Source organism: Dermochelys coriacea, chromosome 18, assembly GCF_009764565.3.
Source record: "Dermochelys coriacea isolate rDerCor1 chromosome 18, rDerCor1.pri.v4, whole genome shotgun sequence".
Taxonomy (NCBI): Eukaryota; Metazoa; Chordata; order Testudines; family Dermochelyidae; genus Dermochelys; species Dermochelys coriacea.
Window position 1 is genome coordinate 9,961,882 of NC_050085.1, and position 25,706 is coordinate 9,987,587.

Here is a 25,706-nt window from a genome sequence, read left to right on the forward strand (position 1 = left end):
ACTCAAGACTAAAGATGAGAAACATTTTTCCTGTCCTGAGAAAAATTTTGAGATTTCAAAAAATTTTCCCATCCCAAATCAGGACAAAAAGAGTCAAAATGTTGAAAGATTTTTTCAAAGGAAAAGTCCAAAGAAAAATGTTGGTGTCGGTCAATTGAAAGGTTTCATTTAGGTATTTTGGAAATGTTTTGTTTTGATTTTTATCTTTGCTTTTTTTTAAAAAATGACAAATAGCTTACATTTCAAGCACAGAATTATTTTAAACTGAAAAGTTTTTTAGTTAGAAAAGGTCAAAATGGGATGTTTCAACAATTTTCAGCCCTTTCCCCCTTAATTGTTTGAATTGAGAAATTAATTGAAATGTATTTTCCAACAAAAAAAAGTTTTATCGAAAAAATCATGACCAGCTTGAAAAGTTCTAGTTCCCTGCAGGTTTAGTAGCAGCAAATTCTCACCTTTCCTTCACATTCACTCTTCATCCAGAGCATGACTGAGGCAAAGTCCAAATCTGGTGGGAGAGTAGGCCTATTGACTGGATGCCAGCAAACTTTGGAGGGCCTGGTTGGCCTGAACTCAAGAGCAGGGCAAACTCTTTGATTCAACTCAACTATTCCATTGCAAACGTAGAAACAGATGCTGGCCAACTTCAACTGACCTTTTGTAACTCTCTCTATAAATTCCCCATAGAAGACAATCCAAAAATCTCCAGCACTGGGAGAGAGGCAAAGCATCTCGTTAGCGCAGTGTGTTCAGGATAACAAAGTATATCCATTTATTCGATAAGGATCTGTTCATTACCCTTATCCAGCTAAAAGAAAAAAAATTATAATTGAAACCCAGTCATGGTCTGTGACTAATATCAGAAAGAAACTTTATTTTTCTAATTAGAGAACCAATGGCTATTTTTAGTGTTTGAGGCAGCAGATCAGATACAGAGGATGTTCAACTCTGCTCTGTAAGACATGTCCGGTTTTAAATCATGGTGTAATTAACCCATCAGATTAACCCTTTGCTCTTGGCATATTCCTTTACCAAAATGTCCATTGACCTTCGGCAAGGGTTGCAGCTGCTGGACACTATACCGTCAATAATATGAGGACAAAGTGAAGGTGACGGCTTGCCGCACGAGGGCCTAATTCTCCTCTCAATTACGCCAGCTGTAGATTAATGTAACTCCATTGATCGCAGTGACCTATTCACAGCAGTGAAAGACAGAGAGAGATCAAGTCCACACACTTCACTCACAGTACAGTTCTCCATCACATTCCCATCAGCTCTCTTTGCACAACGCCGCTACCCATAAGTGAGCCTGAGATTCCTCTCTCTGCCATACACCTCTCACGGACTATAGCTAGTAAGGAGGTCGTCATCTATTTCCCTCCAAGCCCCACAATGCCAAGCAGCAAAGGGTTCACTACTCTGTGTCAGCAACTCCGATCAGGACAAACAAACTCACTACACTTAACATCGTATCATAAAGAGTGCCATGTAAGATCTTAAATGAAAGCCAGGATCATGCCGGTCATTAATGTCATTGTGCAATGTATGGACTGATGACGTTTTAAAAGGTTATGTCTCTATTCTAAAAGTATGTCCTTATCATTTGTCTCAAGGTGTTACTCTCCAGTAGAGGCTAGTTTCCTGCCTGACCAAAAATGTTTATGCATCTATCATCTCAACAGACTCAACAGGAAGAGGAGAGCATCAGGGGGAAAGAGCTTTGTTGGGGTTGCACTTCAAAGGTTAATTTGGATTACAGCTGGGGGACAAGGGAAACTCCCTGTCATTCTGCACTTGAGGACCTCACAGGGTGGTGCAATTAAATTCATAACAATGGGATCCCAACCTGTCCTGGCTGGAAATACTGCAAGGAAGTTTTAGTTGAGAAAACACGTTGGACATGGATTTTAGCCTGTTAAGGTTAAGTTTACACTCTAAGAAGCTTGTTATACCTTTTGGGTTTTGATGCAATCATTTCTGTTTCCATTCTCCTTACTCAGCATCTCTTAAAGTCCTAACCTTTGACGTAACAGGGTGACTTGCCCCAGGGGCTGGAGAGCCAGGGGTTAAGCCAACCCTAATTACTGGAAGAGCCTCACCTGAGAGGGAACAGGAAATTTCCTATAAAGGACAGCAGGTGGCTACAGTAAATTTGGGGAGGCCCACGAGACAGAGGTTTGAGAAGCAGATGCTGGCTGGAAGGAGCAGCAAGATTAGCTCTTGCAAAGACTTTGAACTCTGTCCAGCTCTCGGAAGAGGGATGAGAACCCCCCAAACTAAGGGGAGAGGGACATTAAACTGGGATTGGGGCCTGGAGGGCCAGAATATACTTGGAGTGAATAATTTGGACCCCAGGTGGGGAATGTTTTTATTTCCTTTGAACTGTCTTGAGTGTGGTTAAGGAACCCTAGGAAGGAGACAACAGGGGCAGATTATTGCAGAGCAACCTCTGGCCATGAGGGGGTGCTTGGGCTGTGGCCAAGCATGTTACATTTGCTAATAAATTTATGATTCTTTCACTATATCTCCATGCAGTGGTGTTATAAAGGACCTGATCCTGTATTGTACCAATCAAGCTATGTGTATACTGTACCAGGTGGCTACAGTACGTGTCCAATGATGGGCTGGACACGACAGGGGGATGCTTCAGGGGAGTTCAGGGTCTGGGGTACGCCAAGTGTTAATCTGCTAGACTAAGTAAGGACTGCTGGAGCCCTGAGGAGATTGTTCGCGTGGCTAACAGACTGGGGATGTCACGGAGCAGACATCCAGTTTATTTAACCCCAGCAAGTGTCTCTCTCTTGCTGAGGCAGGAGGATAACATGGTGATTCACAGTCCGTGGCAACTCACAGACCTGAGAAAAGAAAAGGAGTACTTGTGGCACCTTAGAGACTAACAAATTAGAAAAAAAAGACCTGAGAAAGTGTCACCTCATCTTCTAAACCACCCCTTTCCTATGAATGACCTCCAGTAAAGGAGGGGCATGTAACATAATGGTGTGCAGTCTGGAAGTATTTGTGCACACTGTGTGCTTTAATTAGTCATTATGCTAGGAGACATAATGATCTGACGCTATTTCAGGCAATGGAAATAGGATGTATTATCCTGAGCCTTTTACTATTTTCCCGACTTTTCAGCTTGTCCCTTATGCTTATGTTCTCGGAGCTGGCTGCTCATAGACTCTGTCCCTGCAGGACCTTCTGTTCCTCCATCTAGCTCTCTCTTGTCTTGAGACAGAGACCGAGAGAGAGGGAATAGGGTTGCCAGCCCTCCAGGATTGGCCTGGAGTCTTCAGGAATTAAAGCTTAATCTTTAATTAAAGCTTATGTCATGTGATGATATCTCCAGGAATACATCCAACCAAAACTGAGGCAACCCTAAGAGAGAATCCCAACCTTTCACACTCCTGGGATGGAACTAATGGGACCCATCTGGTCTAGCTGCCAATGTGAATCAGCAACATAACTGTACATGTGCTAGAACTGACTCCTTCTTGCAGCTACCGTGGATTTTAGGAACTTGAAAAGAAGTATTGGTATTTGTCTCGATACAGTTCAGGGAATGGAGCAACAGAACCTCCATTTTACTTTTACTTACTCCATTAACAGCTTGCTAAATGTATTATCTTTGCCCCACCTAATCACTAATTTTAAAAAATCTTTTACAAACATGTTTTTTTAAGATCAAAAAAAGATCCTTGGCTAACATTTTCAAATGCACCCAAGTGACTTAGGAGCCTAACTCAGTCACTGAGAGTTGGGTTCCTAAGTCACTTGGGTGCTCCTGAAAATGCTGCTACTCATCTACAGTTTCCCACCCCGACTGGAGGCCTTGGGATATTATGAGGCAGCCTGAAGTCTTTTATAAGAGAACATCTGTGCTCCATAAAATATTTTAATGGCGTAGCCAGGAGAAATCCTTATCTGTGAAAAGACAGAGACCTGCAGGGACAGAAATTATTCTATTTTGGCTGAAAAAATCAAATGTTGCCAGCTTGCTACATTTTTTTTGCTTTGCCATCTGCAGTGCCCGCCCATCAGATGAAGCAAAATACCACCTGGAACAGGGGGAACACTTTAAACATGCCTAGAACTGCTGAAATCCACCTTTCTTGGTATTTACTGGAATAATATAGTACTGGATCTACCTATCAGTTCTGCAGCATCTAGCAGCATTGCATCTAGGCAATAGAATCACTTGTTAATTTAGTTTGGGATCTTCAAAGGTGCCTAGAGGAGTTAGGTGCTCAAATCCCATTTAAATTCATTAACATTTGATTAGATGCATGAGCATTTTTAGGAATCTTTATCTTCTGCATCAAGTTCAAGTGATGTTAAATAACAGAATAATCAGAGAACCCATTTACATCTTCAAAGTGCTGTATAAACACTACACGAACTCACAAACCATTATAACAGTGCTAAATGGTAAATGAGGATTATTGTCTCCCATTTTACAGATGGGAAAACAGATGGTGTGGGGTTAAGTAGTTTGTCCAAGGCTGTTCTGTGAGACAGTGGCAGAGCCAGGGTGAGAACTCAGGAGATCCTAGCTGCAACTTTCATCCTCAGTTCACTAGACTACATGCACATCCACCTCCCCCAGAGGTGAAAGTAAGCCAGTACGATCCAGTACGGCATACCAGCAAGAACCGGTACATAGCTGACCTTACCGGCAGGGGGCAGCTTTCCCAGGCGAGCAATTTAAAAGGGCCCGGAGCTGCCGGCCACCGCAGCCAGAACCCCAGGCCCTTTAAATCACTGCTGAAGCCCCAGGGTAGCAGCAACAATTTAAAGGGCCAGGGGATTTAAAGGCCCTGCCCCTTCTGCCTGAGTCCCCGCCCCTTCTGATTGAGCACACCACCCCCGCCCCCCTGTTGCGTACCAGTAAGTCCCTTAAGTAACTTTCACCCCTGACCTCCCCTAAAAATAAACACCACAGTCAGGTAAATGGGGGAAGATCACAGACCCATTGGTGCTATAGGTGCAGGCCTAGGCCCTCAAGCATCCCAGTAGACAGGGCAGGGTGTGCAGCCTACACAGGCCAGATGATGCTGCCTGTTCCCCGCTCACTGCAGAAAGGAGGGTTGGGTTTATTTGCATAATTCCTCCCTACCCCCTTCGGAGCAACATGTGTCCTCCCGGACGCACAACAGAAATGTTCACGGCAATGACTACAGCCAGCTCTTTTGCAGATCATCCAAGGAAGGGAAAGAGCCTTTTTGAGACTTCCTCCCACCCCCCATGCAATGCAGTCGAGTGCACTGATTCAGATATAGTACTAGAAGCTCTGCCTGTAAAGCAAAGGGAGAGGAAATGTCCTTTGCATAGCCAGCTGGCCCAAGGAACTCCCAGGGAAATCATACATGTGTGCCTAAGAGAATGACAGCACCCTCTGGGTTTTTCCTATCTACAAATCCTCCCCCCCCCCCCACCCCACCCAGAGGAGAAAGGTTTGTGAGAGGGCCTCCTCTCTGAGAAGTTCAAAGTAGTTCTAGACTCCAACACTCTACTCTCCAGACAGGCGCAGGGCTCAAGCACACAGGGAGAGCAGAGCATCAGAGACGAGGTCTTGCCTTGAGATCTGAAAAGCCTCCAGTCAAAGTCAGAATTTGGATTCTGAAGCCTATTGTGCAAAACTTGTATTTGTCCCCTCCAACTTTGAACCACCTTATGCTCTGCTATTCAAACAGGTTTTAATAGACCCCCAATTACAACCCAACAATATATATATATTAGATAAACATGGTTTGCGAGCAGAAAGATATTGTGGCTGACGTTGCTTTTAAACTAATCAGATTTGCAGCTTGCACAGGCTAGGGAAGAGCCAACTGCTGTGATGAAGAGATGGAAGAAGCTGCATGAGCCAATGCACTGCAAGGCTTGCTGTATTATAGCATTAGAATAAAAATAATGCACTAGAAAGTAGTGTCTTAAAGTAGATTGGATGGCATAGAGTTTTCCTGGCATGTCACCATATCAAAGCTGGAGACAGTTGCATGATTTATTCAAAAACAATGTGAAGTTTTTGTTTAAAAATATCTGAATCACAAGCTCATTACACTGCCAGGAAGACGTGTAGCATTTTTTTTTAAAGATTAAATACATTTGTGCAAGCCACCCTCACATGCATTTTTATCTGAATTTGCAAATTACTGCACCAGTTTTGATCAAATATGAAAAACTGTAGTGTTTGTATGCCTCAAGGATTGTCAATCACGTATGCCATAAGTGCTTGTTTGGCTTTCATAGCAGACACGATCAACAGTTCTTACCCAGACAATATGGGCAGCCCAGCATATGTATATTGTCCTGTCCACCTTGGACATACATGGAACAAATAAAGAAAATCATTTCGCTATACATTCACAATGTACACCAAATTCTTTTACAATAACATCCAGGGGTCTGAAGTCTGGTGAAAAAGTCCTCAAACTCCACCTTTATACAGTCAGGATTTAAATTCACATTAAAAATGTTCCTTTTATTAAAAAAAAAAACAGATTCCCTACATTACATGTTTTTTAAATGGCTAGACATATGATCTCCAGCTTTGATTTTGTCAGATTTTCTCACAACTTGGGGGTTGCCAACAGGTATCAATCTGCAACTACACTGCCCTTCCCATATTGATAAATGGAAGCAGAATCCTGGTACACAGAAGGATCAGAACCACTGTCTTAAGCTAAAGAGTGTTGGGGCCGTTGGAAACATCTCAAGGGAAAAGCTCAAAAGTGGCCAGAAGAGGTCATAGTGACTCATATAAATAGGGGACACTCTTCCCTAGGTGTCTGTTTTGAATAGAGCTGGGGAATTATTCACTCTGAAGAATATCCATAGTGAATTTAGTCATTCTTTCTGCTTGTGAATGGTTTGCAAACTAATACTGGTTTCTGCAAATGTCCCTCATCTCTGGCAAGCACCCACTGAATAGTTTGCAAGCAACCTATTAAGCAAAAATATTCAGCCAAACTGTTCACTGAGGCTATTTGCTATCTACAGTGTGTTATTTGGTTACCTAAGTCACAGGATATTTTCTCGTTCCCTGACTGGATAACAAACTTCTGTTAAGAAATGTATGGATGAATGCTGAAATTCATGAAACTTTCAGGATTTGTGGACTTTTTCACAAATACCTGGTGGCTAATACTTGTGTACACAAGCAATGCACAGAAATCAGCACTTTTTCTCATGATTGAGCATTTGAGTTATGTCAACAGCTGTAACATTGCACCAATGTCCCAATAAGGTGTTAAGACACATTGTTATCACCATTCCTCAGACAAGACCGAACCCCCCTGAACTGTACATACAAGAGGCATTAACTCTGGTGTCTACATAAGTACCCTTCAGTTGGATATAACGTTCTTCACTCTCTGTCCTAAACAGTTGTGGCAATATTACTGTGTGTTCTTTTGCCAAGTTTTGCCCAACTGGTTGCCGGACTGATTTCCATATTTGCACCCCAAATGAAAAGAATGCAGGAACAGATCCAGATTTTTAGCAGAATCAGTCAAGCCTGTAAAGCACTTAAAATCCACTGAGATGAACGGAGTCATATAATCACAAGATCCTTCACATCAAAAGGGCTGTGATTTTTACCCAATGAAAGAAAGGTTTGACATGTCTGAATGTCAAAAAGGGTCAGATAGTGGGGAAAAGTAACTCCCCCCCACACACACACACGCACATCCATGAGACTTTACATTATCAGAACCTATCCCTGGTTTTGTCTAGATGCTAACACCAACATTTTCAAATGTAAAAAGAAAAGGAATACTTGTGGCACCTTAGAGACTAACAAATTTATTAGAGCATAAGTTTTCGTGAGCTACAGCTCACTTCATCGGATGCATCCGATGAAGTGAGCTGTAGCTCACGAAAGCTTATGCTCTAATAAATTTGTTAGTCTCTAAGGTGCCACAAGTACTCCTTTTCTTTTTGCGAATACAGACTAACACGGCTGCTACTCTGAAACCTGTCATTTTCAAATGTAGTCACTGATTTTGGGAGTGTAGCTTTGGGATATTTCAGCCTGAATTTTCAGAAGTGCTGAGGACATGCAGTGCTAGTTAAATCTTTTGGAGCTGTGAGTGCTCAGGACCTCTGTTAATCAGGTCCTCCAGAACCACTAATCACTTTTGAAAATTTAGCAGCAAGCTTTCCAAGACTCATCCAAAGCACTATTGATTTGTCCCTCACTCTGAAGTTCTGCTTTCTTTCTGGTTACCCTTGCAAAAAACCCGCAGCTTGTAAGAAAACCTAAATCCATTTTGAGTTGTTTATGCCAGCCTTAATTACTGTAATAGGTGTAGACTGGGGTCTATTCACTTCTCTCTGTAAATAATAGGACTGTGGATAATATTTATACAAAAACTGCAATATCTAAATACTATTACCGCTCAAACTCACATCATCTAATGACCACATCTTCTCAAAACTATTATCATTGCAAGAAGCACTTACAGACTTTCATAAACACATTTGTAATGCAGATGTGGATTGTTAAAACAAAACACTTGAGATGCCAAAACCAAAATGCATTTCTATTATACATTTATTTGTGAAAAAGCCACAGAGAAAGAGCTTAGGTTTGCTGCAATTTAATTAAATAGCAACAAACTACACTTTTCATTGTTGTTTTTAGGAATGGGATTGGCTGAGAAATATTTTGTGTATCCCAAAAGAGAGGGCATAACAATATCTTCATCCAACAAATATAACTACGTAATTAAAAGATACACTGTTAAATTCACTTGCAGAAATTTTTTTTTCTTCCAGGATATTTTTAAAACTGCCCCAAGTCTTCATACTGTTTCATATGGGGAACCAGCCATGCGTAGAGAGCTAGAGTGGAAGTCACATGACTAAGATCTCAGGTACCACTTCTCTTTCCCTTGCCAAAACCAATGACAAAACTGGAGATTTCCTGCTAATGAAGTTGAAACAACTAACATTTTATAAATTTATTTTTAAAATTAGCTGATCAAAAGAAGGGGGGAAATTGCAAATTGTTTTTGAATTTTTTAAAAAATATTCCCAATTTTATTTTTTTAATTGAATTTTGAAATTTTGATCAGGGCTATAGTTACTGGCAAATATTTAGTCAAAATTTATGAAATTTAAGTCAGTTTTTCCTCACTTTTTTCTTTTGTAGAATGGGAACAAGTGCTATTTTATCTGAAGTAGTTTGCCCCTCTTTCTTATATACTTAATAGAAAATCAAAGGTACCACCAATGGCACTATAGCATGCATCAAATTGGACTATGAATGCAATTTCACGGAATTTAAGGCCAGAAGGGACTACCAGATCATCTAGTCTGTCCTCCTGTATATCCTTGGCCACCAATAGCACCCACCTGCTAAATCCAACAAACCAAATTAGATCAAACTGTTACAGCCCTGCGGCGACTAAAATATTATGTGACACAGGCAGAGAATAGGAGGGACCAACATGCACCAATGTCCGAGGCCCATGCAATGACAGGGAATTGATTAAGTGAGATATAACCAGATGATCCTGGCAAGCAACCCATGCTCCATGTTGCAGAGGAAGACAAAGAACCACCAAAGTCATTGCCAGTTTGACCTGGAAGAAAATTCCTTCCCAACCCCACATATGGCAATCAGTTAGACCCTGAGCATATGAGCAGCAACCAGCCAGCCAAGCACATTCAGTTCCAACTGCTGGTGTTTTACCCACTCAAGGGCTTCGGATGGTCAAAAATTTTCCAATAAACCATTTTTCCCCCATCAGAAAATGCTGATCAGACAGAATTGAAACATTCCACAGGAGCATGTCGATTCTATCAAAACTTTTGATGTAAACCAGCCTGCCCGGTCTGCCTGGCTGGTGTGCCAGCTACCAAAATGGATTGTTCCATTTCGCAGGAAACTCTGCAATGTCAATATTTTGCTCCAATGAGGAACAAAATGTCAAAAGCCCTGAATTTTCTGCAACATGGAAATTCCCTTTTCTAGCCAACTCTAATTTCTATATCAAAGCAATATTGGACCACTAGTCATTTTGTACCACTACATTATGTCCTTGCAGATACAAGTGACTGTGCTCCAGACAGGCAAGCAGAACAACTAACTGTGTGTACTAAACAATTTCAGATCCTTTAGTGCTTTTTCTAACTACCGCCCACACCCTTCAGGTAACGAATGCAATCGTAAGAGCTACATTTCCTCAGAACAGGGAGGCTTACTGTAGGACATAATTTGCACGGGTGAGATGCACAAGACTCTTTTTATGCACTTGAAAAACATCAGATAACAAACCTGATTAATGTCACCGCAGTACATAGGGAAGACCATACAGCCCAAACATCAGAGAAATTCCACATTAGCTCCAGCTCTGGCATAGTACCCTCATAGTTTAAAACAGGGCTCCAAATGACTCCAAAATATCTTCCAGCAAAGTTTATTTTTCCTTCTATTTTTTCTGCTCCCCATGTATGAAGATTGACTTTCACATCCAACTTAGTGCTCACTTGGCCCTTCTTCACAGATTGTGCATAGCTACAGATGAGTCAAATGCCTAGGGTTCTTATTCCCCAAGGAGTTCGTCTCAGTCCTGCCGGTGCTCTGTGGATCTCCCCATTTTCTCTGTGGGAAAGCCGTTGAGGCCATGCATTGTGTCTAAAACAGGCTGGCTGGCAATCACTTCATAAGCCCCACCAATGTCCTTCCTTACTCATTCATACAGGCTGCTGCTGAGCAATGTAAACAGTCTTCCTTCAAAGGATAAGCACAGGTCTGCGGCAGCCTTCCCAGCACTTGCTGGCTGAGAGTCTGTTACTTCCAACATTCTGCCTATAAAGACCATCTGGTTCACAGCCAGGAAAATGCACAGCTCCAATTCAGTTGAGTGAGAGTAACATCCAGAGGCAGCTAGGGCATGCCTACAGTTGCCTTCTTGCAACTTCGCCTGCTTGGCCTGGCTTCTGGCTAGCTGCTGCCTCTGTTTCCCCTCACTCAGGTTTGGTCTCCTGACCTCCCAAGAAGGACTCCCTGCCAGGCCCAAGTCTCTTTTTGGGCACCATTTTAGTCTTCAAATATAGAAGTTAGGCAAAAAGAGCAAACCCCAAAAGAAGTTAATCTGCCCCCACCCTACTCCGGGTGACAGTCTTTTGCAGCTTTCCCCCTTGCCTCTGTTAGGGTGCGTCTACATTTGAGCTGGGAGGTGTGATTCCCAGCTCACATAGATGTGCTCAGGCTAGCTCCTAAAATAGCATTGTGTCTGTGGCAGCTCAGACAGCCACTCGGGCTAGCCCCTCTGAGTCCAATCCCACCCGACCCCCTGGGTACATACTTGGTGGCTAGCCCAAGCCACCGCCTGTGCCATCGCAGACACTCTATTATTTTGGGGCACCAGCTTGGGTACATCTATGCAAGCTGGGAATCTCACCTCCTAGCTCAAATGCAGGTGCACCCTCAGGGCTGAAAGGAGGGCGCACCCTTCCCTAGATTCCCCTTGCTCCAGGGGCTCCTGCAGAAGCCCATCTCTCTCCTGCAGCTCCTCTCTTGGCTGTCTGCCCTCTTTCTCCTGCAGCTTCTTGGGCTGAGATCTCTCAGCCCTTTAGAGTCACCATCTCATCCCTCCCCCAGCGGGGTCTGATAACAGAACAGGGCTGGCTGTACCGAGGCCCCTGACTCATAAAGAGGCAGATGACACCTATTTCCTACTGATGTTCACTGACTACTATATAGGAGTTAGCTTCTGCTATTTAGTTCCTTATATCCCATACTGATATCCCACCGACTCCCATTCAGGACCTATAATTTTCTACTGCTTAGTTCCCTGTAGCACATAGACTACCATATCTGAGCTATCAGCTTTTTCTGTTTAGTTGCCGATATCCCATATAGTCTATCATGCAGGACTTATCAACCTTCTATTTTTAGTTCCTGTAGTACAAATCTATTATTGGGCATTTTTGAAAGTTTTTTTTTATACGTCTGCCACTACTGCTTTGTGATGTTCAATTAATTGTGGAATAGGCTGCTGACTATTAGTCTTATCTCTTGCTTTGTCTGTATCAAAATTAGCCAAACTTTAAAACCAAAACTACACCAAGGTAGCATGTAACACATCTGTGTCTTCTCTGAAAACAACCAATATCCTTCTAATTGGAGTATATAGCATAGGAAGCATGCATTTATCAAATATTTACCTCTTCAAAATTTGTGAATGAAATTCAGTGTTGATAAATGCAAAATAATGCACATTGGAAAACATAATCCCAACTATACATATAAAACAATAGGATCTAAATTAGCTGTTACAACTCAAGAAAGAGATCTTGGAGTCATTGTGGATGGTTCTCTGAAATCATCCACTCAATGTGCAGCGGCAGTCAAAAAAGCGAACAGAATGTTGGGAATCATTAGGAAAGGGATAAATAGTAAGACAGAAAATATCATATTGCCTCTACATAAATCCATGGTACAGCCCACATCTTGAATACTGCGTGCAGACGTGGTCGCCCCATCTCAAAAAAGATATATTGGAATTGGAAAAGGTTCAGAAAAGGACAACAAAAATGATGAGGGGTATGGAACGGCTATGGAACAGAGGAGCAATTAATAAGACTGGGACTGTTCAGCTTGGAAAAGAGAAGACTAAGGGACGATATGATGGAGGACTATAAAATCATGAGTGGTCTGGAGAAAGTAAATAAGGAAGTGTTATTCACTCCTTCTCATAACACAGGGACTAGGGGTCACTAAATGAAATTAATAGGTAGCAGATTTAAAACTAACAAAGGAAGTATTTTTTCACACAACGCACAGTCAACCTGTGGAACTCCTTGCCAGAGGATGTTGTGAAGGCCAAGACAATAACAGGGTTCCAAAAAGAACTAGATAAGTTCATGGAGAATAGGTCCATCAATGGCTATTAGCCAGGATGGGCAGGGATGTTGTCCCTAGCCTCTGTTTGCCAGAAGCTGAGAATGGGTGACAGGGGATGGATCACTTGATAATTACCTGTTCTGTTCATTCCCTCTGGGTTATCTGGCATTGGCCACTGTTGGAAGACAGGATACTGGGCTACATAGACCTTTGGTCTGACCAAGTATGGCCGTTCTTTTATTAACAGACTATCTTGTTCATTCTGAGTATGTACAGGTATTCTATGGGGACCGAAGAAATGTCACTTGCCACCACTTCCTGCACATTTGCTGATGGATTACCTCTGGATATTCATTTTTGGAAGGGAATCTGTGCTCTATCAAGCTTTATTCACCACAAGTGTAATATAATATGCAACAGTTCCACAGAAGGGGAGCGTCGGGACCCTGGAATGGTACCTGCTGAATGGATTTGCAGCTGCCAACATATTTGGAACTTGAGGAGGCTTTAATTATCTCACTGTCAGTGTATCAATGAAATACTGCCTCTGATAATATTTTTCCCCCCACATCTTGGCAAACGACATCTCTGGAAAAAACATCTCCAATTCACTGTCGAGAGTTTTTCATGGTCTTCACTGGGAGTAAGAACAGGCCCGTGATTGCCTTAAGTTAACTTTGTTTGCTTTTTGTGCAGCTTTTTGCGTGTGGTAAACAATTCTTGGGGGGGTGTGGGAGACGATATTGGTTGTTTTGATGTTTATATTCTTCATGGGCTTTTGAATGCCTCAAAGCAGCATTTATGAGGCTGGAACAACAAAAAATATAGCCGCCTCATCTCACAGTATTATGGGCCCATAAATGATTCCCGGAGGCAAAAAAACCCCACCCCAAAACAAACAAAAAAAAAAGTCATGATGAACAAACATTAAAAAAAAAAAAAGAACATAAAATCCAAAGACCACTTTACACCACTTTTCTGCAGAACCTAGTGCATCTTAGTTATGTCTAAGATGTCCTGTCATTAAGTTATCCATGTTCCAACCCCAGAATTCTTAACGTTTGCTAGTGGCAGACCATCTGGTGGTAATTCCCGTTCAAAAGTGTTCATGGACATATCTGTTGGTATTGGCAGCACTCTCAACTTTGGTAAATAGCTTCCTGTTGCCTTTGACACCACTTTTCTAATTCTGGATGGAAGTGTGCTTTGTAGCAAATGTCTTGGTTACATACTTGCTTATCAAGCCAAAAAATGGAGCTGTGTTCTTCACAAGCCTCACAAAATGTCTATAGGGACTCCTTTGGGCTTTTGTCGGTCAGGCTTTGTCTATTTTGGGGACTCAGGAATCAATGGCTAGCAGCCAGGGTAGCCACCATTTGTATTAGTTGAACATCCTGCTTGAAACAGAAATAGGTGCTGGACACCAATGGCAGAATCAGGGCAAATGCCAATTATAGACAAGGGGTAAAATTTTCAGAAGTGCTTAAGTGACTTAGAGGCCTTAAGTCTCATTTTCAAAAGTCTCCTAAGTCCCTTTAGAAAATAATAATTAAAAACCTAAGTCTCACAGGCATTTTTGAAACATTTACCCAAATCCTTACTTTGCTCTCTGCCATCAACAGAATCCACAACGCCTGTTGTTACAATATCCCTTAGTAAAAAGGAAGCCAGTAAATCCACCTTCCCTGCTTCATTCATCAGCTCCTTAGCAACGCTGGTACGAGTGAATCCAATGCAAAGCATGAGCACTGCATTGTGAAAAATCCAACTTTCATATTTATTAGCGTTTGCAATATCCGCTTCCTGACAAAATGTGCTTCTTAATAAAGCTAACGTAGCTCAGGACACCTGACATTTTATCATTTCTTCTCTGTGACCTTCATCTAACTTCTGCTTTCATACACAGGGTGGAATGAGTTATTTTGATTAATAATGATTGCTTCCTTGTAAGACCAAGTAAATCAACTAAAATAAGAATCTCGCACCTTGACAGATTTAAAGGGAGCGCTGCCAGGTATTTTTATATGGACTTTATTCACTCTCCATTGTGTGCACTACTCTCAAACATGCCGCAATAAAATTCCTTGTCCTATCAATTCCCCCTAACCCTTTTGCAAACACTGCATTTTTCCTATGCTTTCAGTGGAGCCGATATATTAATATAGCTGTCAAAATAATTTGACTTATTTCCTTGTTTGTGCAGAGTCATCATTGATTATGTGAGTGATGTGTGTGTAGCAGTGAGAACAGCATTAACTAACACCTTTGAATTTGGTGGGAGGTTTGGGCTAATAGTGACAAGGGCGTATTTGAGGAGAAGGTAATTATGATATGCGGCTACTTTTTTATTAAAAGTCAGAATAAAGACTTTTTTAAAAACAGTGTCTTTTTTAAAGGCCTGATTTTATTCTCATTTCACTTGTGAGTTAAGTTTCCAGTCTGGAGGGGATTTTTGTTTTAACACCTGAACTACAGTAACCACTGAATACAGCAGACAGTGGGAGTAGCAAGGAGGGGAAGGTGGTCCAGTGCTTAGGGCACCAGACTGGGACTGAGAGATAGGGTTGCCAATCCTCCATGATTGTCCTAAAGTCTCCAGTAATTAAAGATTAATCTTTAATTAAGGATTATGTCATGTGATTAAACCTCCAGGAATACATCCAACCAAAATTGGCAACCCTACTTAAGAGACCCACATTAAGTTCGCTGCTTTGTCACAGAATCCCTGTGCGACCTTGGGCAAGTCACTTAGGGCCAGATTTTTAAAGGTATTTGGGTGCATAAGTCCCACTGAAATCAGTAGAAGCTAGGTACCTAAACACCTTTGAAAATATGGACCCTAGTCTCTTTGTGACTCAATTCCTTGTCTGTACAATGGGGTTGGAATAGAGGCTTACATTGGGCCTGGGTGAGCTATGGTTTTAAACTGAGTTTGGATGTTAGGAGGAGGAATAGACCCAAAGCACGTGACCAAAAAGAATGAAATCATGAAAAAGAAGGGTTGTTTGTATTAAATCTGTAGTGGTCCTTGAAATACCAGCATTCTCTTATTTAAGGCTGGGGCTGAGATAACCAAAATGAAGAACACATGGTGAATTGGGTACCTGGTATGCTAATCAATTGGTTATATAGATTTGTTTAATTTATTATACAGAAGTGCTTGAGTTAGTAGTTAGGCAGAAATACAGCAAATAAGACAAGAAGAAAACTTTGAAGAGAGGAACCCAGCCATTAATCTTGCCTCAGCTAGGCCAAAGAACAGGGCTGTGCTCTAAACCTCCTCATCTGGCTTTAGCTAAGGTCTGATAACCAGCAATGACATCACTTGTGTATTATTGTGTATAAAAGGGCCTTTTTTTTTTGTCAGAGCTGGTTCTTACCCTACTGGAGTTGTGCCATGTTGGGTTAGCATCTCCTGAGCCTGATCCTATTGTGAGTATTTGGCTAATGCTTATAACTCTCTTGTTGCTAGGATATAGAATATGAGTATGCATACACTTGATTTTTTTTAGTTTGGATGTAATCAAAACCAAGTGACCTTTGAGGTAATAAAGGAACACTTGCACGGAAGCTGAGTTGTGATAAATCTTTGTAAATGTACTAGGGACACTATTTCCACAAATGGAGATAATAGCACTGCCCTGCCACACAGGGATGTTGTGACGATAAACACATTAAAGACTGTGAGGTGCTCAGATACTATGTCAATTAAACCATGTTGATAAACCCAGCTGAGACTTACTGTCAGGGACCATGGGTCTCAAACTCTTGGGAGCCAGTAACGTTCCAAGCGACTATCTAGTGACCTAGTAACCATTGCCAGAACTAGAAGCTCAACTGCAACAGAGGACCCAGTCCTGGGAGCTGACTGGTGGAACTTTATGGGTCCTATTGTTACCCTGCTTCCACTGAAACCAAACATAGGTACAGAAAGTTGCCAGGAAACTGGGTTTCCCCTGCTTTAGGATGCTTCCCTTGTTCTATCTGCTCCCTTATGCTACTGCCTGATTCTGATCTCCTGATAACCTGACCCCACCTGCTTCCTGACACATGACTCTTGGTTTGCCCTCTGGTCTGTCTTCACACTCTGATCTACTGATATCTGAGTCAGCCTAGCTCCCGACTCCTGCTCCGACCGCTAGGTCAAACCGCCTACATCCCAGCTGTGACACCTACTAGTGGATAATGCTATTATACTTTGGCTGCAATGATATTTTCTAAATAACTGTACTAATACGCTTCAAAGCTTCATGTGTCTTTACTAATTTCAAAATGTGCAAGCTAGGAGGGATTTGGCTACTGTTACAGCAACAGCTATGCTTGGATGAAGCCTGTAATTCTACCCCTTACAGACAATCCTGACAAGGAATAGAAATGAATAATACAGTATGACAATCATTTTGATTTAATTCTCTTGGACACTTACTGACCTGATCGACTGCTATAAAAAAAATATTGGAAGGGTTTTCTAGAGGGCTTTCTCATTCCAAATATAAATGAAAAGGATTCTAATACTTCCAGTGCATGAAACACAACACCAGGTGTTCTGCAGCCAGCATACTCTTCAGACCAATTTACTCCAAATTGTGAGAGTCCCTTGAAAGCAGCAACTGACTCACTGACTAAAGGCACAGAACAATTTTCTTTACACCCATGATTCATAAAAACAAGCACGTCCATTGCTCAAGCCTCTGGACTTATACACATCTATAACAACTCAAACACACATCACAAATTGGCAGCAAACAGACAAATCTGTAAATCCATTTTTTTCACCAGCACTGGACAGACCTCAGAGCTCCATTTAGGTGCCATATTTTCAACCAAGTTTCATTTATGGGTATGCAATTGTATGTGTACATACAGATTTGCACTTTTAAAAAAATCATTATCATTTGTTCACTTGCACTTACATGCCCCAAATCCTCCTGTGTATGAATGCAATAATGCTAAAACACCCTGCTGCATGCACTCAAAGGAGTTGGGTTTGCAAAATTTGGTCCAAGGTATCTCTAATGGGAAGTTTCAGAGTAGCAGCCGTGTTAGTCTGTATTCGCAAAAAGAAAAGTAATACTTGTGGCACCTTAGAGACTAACAAATTTATTAGAGCATAAGCTTTCGTGAGCTACAGCTCACTTCATCGGATGCATTTGGTGGAAAAAACAGGAGAGATTTATATACACACGCACAGAGAACATGAAACAATGGGTTTATCATACACACTGTAAGGAGAGTGATCACTTAAGATAAGCCATCACCAACAGCGGGGGGGGGGGGGGGGGGGGAAGGAGGAAAACCTTTCATGGTGACAAGCAGGTAGGCTAATTCCAGCAGTTAACAAGAATATCAGAGGAACAGTGGGGGGTGGGGTGGGAGGGAGAAATACCATGGGGAAATAGTTTTACTTTGTGTAATGACTCATCCATTCCCAGTCTCTATTCAAGCCTAAATTAATTGTATCCAGTTTGCAAATTAATTCCAATTCAGCAGTCTCTCGTTGGAGTCTGTTTTTGAAGCTTTTTTGTTGAAGTATAGCCACTCTTAGGTCTGTGATCGAGTGACCAGAGAGATTGAAGTGTTCTCCAACTGGTTTTTGAATGTTATAATTCTTGACGTCTGATTTGTGTCCATTCATTCTTTTACGTAGAGACTGTCCAGTTTGGCCAATGTACATGGCAGAGGGGCATTGCTGGCACATGATGGCATATATCACATTGGTAGATGCGCAGGTGAACGAGCCTCTGATAGTGTGGCTGATGTGATTAGGCCCTATGATGGTATCCCCTGAATAGATATGTGGACAGAGTTGGCAACGGGCTTTGTTGCAAGGATAGGTTCCTGGGTTAGTGGTTCTGTTGTGTGGTTGCTGGTGAGTATTTGCTTCAGATTGGGGGGCTGTCTGTAAGCAAGGACTGGTCTGTCTCCCAAGATCTGAGAGAGCGATGGCTCGTCCTTCAGGATAGGTTGTAGATCCTTGATGATGCGTTGGAGAGGTTTTAGTTGGGGGCTGAAGGTGATGGCTAGTGGCGTTCTGTTGTTTTCTTTGTTGGGCCTGTCCTGTAGTAGATTTCAACAATTTCCATCCCACCATCAACCTCAGCCTGGACCAGTCCACACAAGAGATCCACTTCCTGGACACTACGGTGCTAATAAGCGATGGTCACATAAACACCACCCTATATCGGAAACCTACTGACCGCTATTCCTACCTACATGCCTCTAGCTTTCATCCAGATCATACCACTCGATCCATTGTCTACAGCCAAGCGCTACGATATAACCGCATTTGCTCCAACCCCTCAGACAGAGACAAACACCTACAAGATCTCTATCATGCATTCCTACAACTACAATACCCACCTGCTGAAGTGAAGAAACAGATTGACAGAGCCAGAAGAGTACCCAGAAGTCACCTATCTTAATGATACATTCAGCATACATTCTACATTCCAATTAACTATGGCCTAATTATTAACAATGAGAGGAGTGTAGCACCAAGGTAACAAATGAAGCTAAAGAATTTTTTTCTATGCTATAAGACAAAACAAGACAGGAAAAAAATTCCTTAGTTTCAGCAATGCCTTAAAGGAAGGTAAAAATGAGAGCAAAGGAAATGTATTCTAGAAAAACAGAGTAATTTCTCTTTCAATATCAAGAATATTGGAGACTGACACCATTTGGAAGAGAAAAAGTGATGACGGGGAACATTATATGGTGCAGGTATAGCACCGTGTTTCTGAATTTTAAGGTGTTAAAGGATTGAAAAGGACAAGATATTGTAACAAACTTTCAGGCCCAAGCACTTAACACACATGAACTAATGGAAGAGATTTAAAATAGATGTTCAATTTAAAGTTTTTTTATTTTTATTTTTAAAATATGGGTGAGAAAACTCTTGAACAGGTAACAGCAGCTATTTAAAAACAACCTTGTGCCAATGATGAAATTGTCTTCAATGTTGTTTGATAGGCAGTGGTTACAATGGATTGAAACAGGAAAGGGAGCTCTCAAAAGGAGGAGGGGAAGTTGTTGGGAGAAATTGCTATCCCAGGAGACAAAGCACGGAGATCTTTCCTTCTGCTTTAGCAGAGGAGGGGAAGCTGTCCAGGTCCAGCTGGACAGATTTTGTGGTCAAGAACTGAAGCTAACTATAAATTTTTTCAAATTCATCCACCCCTACAGATTAGCATGCCCAGCTGCCAGCCTTTTGCAAGATCTATAACAATATCCTCGAGCTGGTGCCCTTTTAACAATCTGCAGGAAAGAATACAGATTTGAAACTTAATTTAAAAAATAAAATCTTACTTTCCCAGCTTTTCATAACTGCGCATACTGTCTGTTACCCTAAAGCAGTCTCTTGATGGCTTCTGAGGTGAATTTCTCGTGTGGAATTTAGCATTACTCATTAATTCAAAGATGGTAAAAAGCATTTCCTTAAAAAGAAATGAGAAAGGTAGCAATTGAACCTTAGTAGATCACAAGCCCCTTGCAAAAAAAGGTACTGTCATTCCTTTTTGCATATTAGGAATCACACTAATGAATCCTTCTAACTGCCCTGTACACCAATCAGCCTCCCTCTTTCCATTCAAATCCCACCTTTTAATTCTCTTCCCCCCTCAAAGCCTTCAAAACAATAATGCAACAAGTAGGCAATAATATTAAAACCAAAAGTGTCAGCACTGACCCATTTAGCCCTCCAACTGTGTGTCCTCTGTCTCTTGTTATCTGTGCTTGATCATACTGTAAACTCTCTGAACAAAGAAAGCATTCTAAATTTTGTTATACAACTTGGGCAGCCAAAAAGTGTTAGAAGGGTGCCTTATACCCTGTAGAGGGAAGAAAGTTTGCTATAAATTAATTAAAGCACCTGAAGCCAATTAAAGCACCTGAAACCAGTCACATGATAAACCCCCCCCCAACACTTCGATCAGACAAGAGGAGGAGTTGAAGCAGAGTGGATTGGTGTTAGAGCAGAGAGTAGTTTGGAGGAGTTGAAGCAGAGTGAATTGGCATTAGAGCAAAGAGCAGTTTGGAGGAGTTGAAACAGAGTGGATTGGTGTTGGAGCAGAGAGTAGTTTGGAGGAGTTGAAGCAGAGTGAATTAGCATTAGAGCAAAGAGCAGTTTAGAGGAGTTGAAACAGAGTGGATTGGTGTTGGAGCAGAGAGCAGTTTGGAGAAGTGTTGTGATAGGCTAAGAAGACCAAGACCCTAGGTAAAGGGACACCAGGTTTGTGCAGAGGGGAGGGTAGGAAGCCTCAGAAGCTGAAGAGCAGGAGAGGGAAGTAGCCCAGGGGAAGGAACTGCTAGTCCTAGTGGTTTACTGCTATCCCTGGGCTGGGATCTGGAGTAGAGGGCAGGCCTGGATCTCTCCCTCTCCACTCTCCTCCTCCTCCTCTAGGACACTAGTGGGGCAGTTAATATCCCAGTTCAGGGCAAGAAACAGTGCCCTGAACGTGTGTGTGTTTCTCTTCTCTCCCCCCCCCCCCCCCGGAAGAGAAAGCATAAGATCTATCATAGTAGTGCTGGCAATTTGCCACAATTGGAACAATACTATGCATTAATCTATGGCACTAACGGTACAATTTTCAGAGGCACTTAAGTCATGTAGGAGACGAAGTCCCATTTTCAAAAATGACTTGGGAACCTAAGGCTCACTGATAATCTATGGAAGTCACTTTTGAAAATGGGACTTGGGTGACTTTGAAAAGTTTACCCTAAATAATTAGATTCCAGTACCCATGTCTGATGTCACACTGAGTGCCTGATTTCAATTCCCACATCTGGACCTCATCTCAAATTTATTGGGCTTCTTAAAATGCTACCACAATATGTACCATGTTGGCCAACTCTCTCTTTTCACATTGCCCTTTTTTACTTAGGCAAACTCCTATTGACACTGGTTTCACCAACATTTAATCCTTTCTGGACATGTACCATTGTTATCATCAACGGATAGCCAATATACTTGAAAGGTTGGGCATTCTGTATGAGGGGAACCCCCCCTTTTCAGGATAGTAACTACTGTTTAGTTCATAACCCAATAAAGTTTTGATTTTAGAGTCTAAAAAGGAAAAATGATTTTTTATCATTGATACCAACCGCATGGTCTCGCAGCAGGAGATTAAGGTACCTGAAGTAGAACTAGTACAACAATATCAAAATGTCCACAAAATCTTTCACTGAAATGCTGAATTTCACAAACAAAGAGGATGAATTTTTTTTGTAAAAATTATTACGAAAATGTTGACTCTCCATATAGAAGCAGCTGCTAATCCCATTTCTTTTAGTGTTAAGCTAACTAACCTCGTGTGGCTACACTTTTAACTCCGTCACTGAACAGTAAGATCACAACAGGTGTTCATATTGCACAGCAATCATCATGCAGCCCTTGGGGCCCAATTCTGCTGCCCTTGTATCTGTTCAGTAGCTCTTTGCTGTGCAATTCACATACCAGGGGCCTACTCAGTGTGAAGGTGTGTGACGGAACTGGGTCCCAAGTGAGTGTCTTTTTTTTTTAAATAACTAGGGAAGATTGGGAGATTCAGAACTTTGTGTGGCTCAGGCTTATCTAGAGCCTGACCTTATCTAGGCTTATCTAGAGCTTATCTAGATAGTTAAAGTCCCCAGGAGTTTTGCTGGAGATTCAAAGGGAAAAGGATCAAGGCTATAAATAGTGAATCATGATTGCTGGTTAAACTGGACCCAGTTCATACTCATGCCTAATTTTAATGGAACATTTGTTTTGATTTATGGAACAAAGAGATGCAAGTGATATCATTGATGTATCCGGAACATTGTTCAAAAGCATGATGGTGCAGTAGTACATTATTGTTCACAACCCTACTTTCTAAAGCAACCTTCATTTAAGGGTCTCCAAGCACTTCATCTCTGAAGTATCATCATAGAATATCAGGGTTGGAAGGGACCTCAGGAGGTGATCAAGTAGGAAGCTAGTACCTCAATCTGGAGATAGCTAAAGTGAGGGAGGGGGAAATTAAATGGATTTGTCCAAAGTTGCAAAGAAAAGTAGTGATAGTCAATAATAATTCAGGAGTCTTGGATCCCTGACAATAGTCCTAAGCTCCCAACCCCTGGCCCCACTTTCTCCCCACCAAAAAGCACAGTGAAGGGGTTCAGACTTTTGGCATCGGCAAAAAAATATCTTTAGTTAAGATGTTAAAGTGGGGTTGGTGTTTTATAACAACCAAATTGATCTCTTTGGGAGAGAGAATTCTAGCCCAGAAGGGAGCAACAGCATATTTGCCAAAGCTCTGAGCAAATGAAAGGGAGAGGGGGACATGTATGTTTGTACTTGAGGAAGCAATTTTCCATCAGAGCTGTTTAGCTTACACAACTGAAAGAATAAAAATATTGAAAACTGGCAGAATATTTTAACGTATCTTTCAAGTACTGGGAGCAGACAGGCATTTTCTTTTCAATCTCAACTCTTCCAGTAGCATTTGCCTCCAAAATCATATTAGCATTTTTCTGCAAAATTACTCTGCTACCCTGCTGATGCACATAACCAGCACCTAAGGCATACACTATGAGAGAACTTCTAGTCAGTGCTGATGCAAAGGGAAAGAATGCAAATGATTTCTCATATTGGCTAGGAGCTCCTGAAACCAAAGGGCTAAAAGTGAACCCTCTTCTATCCCATAGAGCCATTAGATATTTATTGTTTAATTATTAGTATTAATTGTTGATTTATGGATAAACTGTTGCTTGCAAGTCCCAGTGATGTCTGCACATGTGCTGAACTATGAAGACCTTTATGAAGTGGGAGCCAGCTGTTTTGAGCCCAGCATTAGTGGTTGCTTAGTGGTCTAGGCATTCTGTTTCTTGATTACATAGTAAGAGGTTTCGATACACATTGAGCAAACTAGTTTGTCTAAAAACAACAACAAGATAAAAGTAAATCTTCATGTGAGAGTACAGTGTGTTCTGTCTTCTCTGACAGGCTGCAGCAACTCTGAGAACAACATGGCGGCTGCCTCCACGGATGGGTGGAATTCTTAGGCATTCAAGCCTTTTGTTTTTTCTCTGTTGTGCACGTTTACAGGAACAATGGGTCTTGTGATGAAGACTGTGCCCTGGGATTCAGGAGATCTAGGCTCTAGCCATGGCTGTTCCCCAGTCCTGTGTGAACCTGGGTAAGTCACTTAATCTCCCTGTGCCTCATTTCCACAACAGTAAAATGAAGGTAGTACTTCATTTACCTCACAGGGGTACTGGAAGGGTAAATGGAATGTTCTTATATTGGTAGCACTCCTGTGCTAGGTGCTGTATAAACAGTGAAACCACTGCCCTTGCCTCTGGGAGAAGTGCCTGTGGGTAAAAGGTTGGATGGTACCAGTGTTTATGCAAGTATCTGGAAGTTGGGGGAAAACACTAGGGGCATGGCCTGAAATGCTAGCCAGCTCCTGCCATGGGGAATATTTGTGTAGAAGCCTGGCCTGGGGGTTAGGGTGCTGACCTGGGACCCAAGAGAGCTGGGCTCAATTGCCTGCTCTACCACAGACTTCCTGTGTAATCTTGGGTGAGTCATTTGGTGTCTCTGTGCCTCAGTTCCCCATTAGAATAATGGGGGTAACAGCCCTGCGCTCCCTCACTGGGGCAGTGTGAGGATAAGTGCATTAAAAGACTGTGAGGTGCTGAAATTCTAAGGTGACAGAAGCCAGATAAATATATTGGTGTAGGATATAGATATTCAGGCCTGGCTGTAAAGACCTACACTCTAAGAATTTAGGTGTATTCTTATCACTTAGCTAGTTAGAGGTATAAAAGAGAGGGGGTAATGGGAACAGGGACACAAAAGGCTCTGTGGTGTCAGAGCTGGGAAGGAGGACACTGAGGCAGGAAACTGGAATCATGCTTGCTGGAAGTTCACCCCAAGAAACATTTGAATTGTTTGCACCTTTGGACTTCAGGTATTGCTGCTCTCTGATCATGCGAGAAGGACCAGGGAAGTAAGCAGATGAAGGAATAATCCCCCTAACAATTGGCGTGCTAGTCACTTACACATCTTGATTGGAAGGGATCTCTTCACGCTTTTCCACTCAGCACCTCCAGATCCCAAGCCTTGCACAATTATATAAACAGCTTTCTGGAATTGGTTATTGACACATGGTGCAGCCTGAATTTTGGCCTCTTCTGTTTTAAATGGGTTCCATTGAGGCTTCTTACATTTCAGAGGCGATAAGCAGGGACAATGTCTTATCGCTCCCTGCTGCGTCCCTCTTATCTCCACAGTTATAGAGAGTTTTCATACCGAAGTACCACACTGCATTTGGAGAGAATAAAATCACTTCTCCTGAGCTTTCATTTCCTAGACTCATTTGGAAAGTGCTTTTGGAATACAGAGCAGGAGGAATGGAAGCAAGCAGGATTTTATAGTTCCGTTATCTGTTGCAGTTACTGTTTTCTCTTCTTCAATGAAAATCTGCATTGCTGATAAATGGCAATAAGATACACTCCAGTTTCCCCTAATAACTCCTTCCTCATCTAGGAAGAAACTTTCTCATTTCTCTCTGAAACACCAATTAAGCATTGTAGAGATTTTTTTTCTCCCTCCATGAATAAATATAATCTTTCCCAGTAGTTGCATGTAAATGACACAACACTACCCTAATCTTTTCTTTAATTTTTAACTGAATTGAGCTGGGTGAAAAGAACTTGTCTGATGGCCCTAGAGAATTAAGCCCTCTATAGATAATAAGTGGGTCATGTTTTAGGTTTTTCTGCACTACCAGGAGGGCTAGAAACTCCCTTTTTTTGTATAATAAAAGCAGAGATCCTCAGGTAGTCGCATAACCACAAGAGAGTCCTGGCTAGAAAACATGAATTC

The 25,706-nt window shown here is 41.8% G+C and overlaps 1 protein-coding gene across 2 annotated transcripts in view; it reads right to left on the reverse strand.

The window, feature by feature from the left end:
* The window catches only part of KAZN (kazrin, periplakin interacting protein), a 728,345-nt gene that overhangs the window by 554,493 nt on the left and 148,146 nt on the right, over positions 1–25,706 (reverse strand). The window lies entirely within an intron of this gene.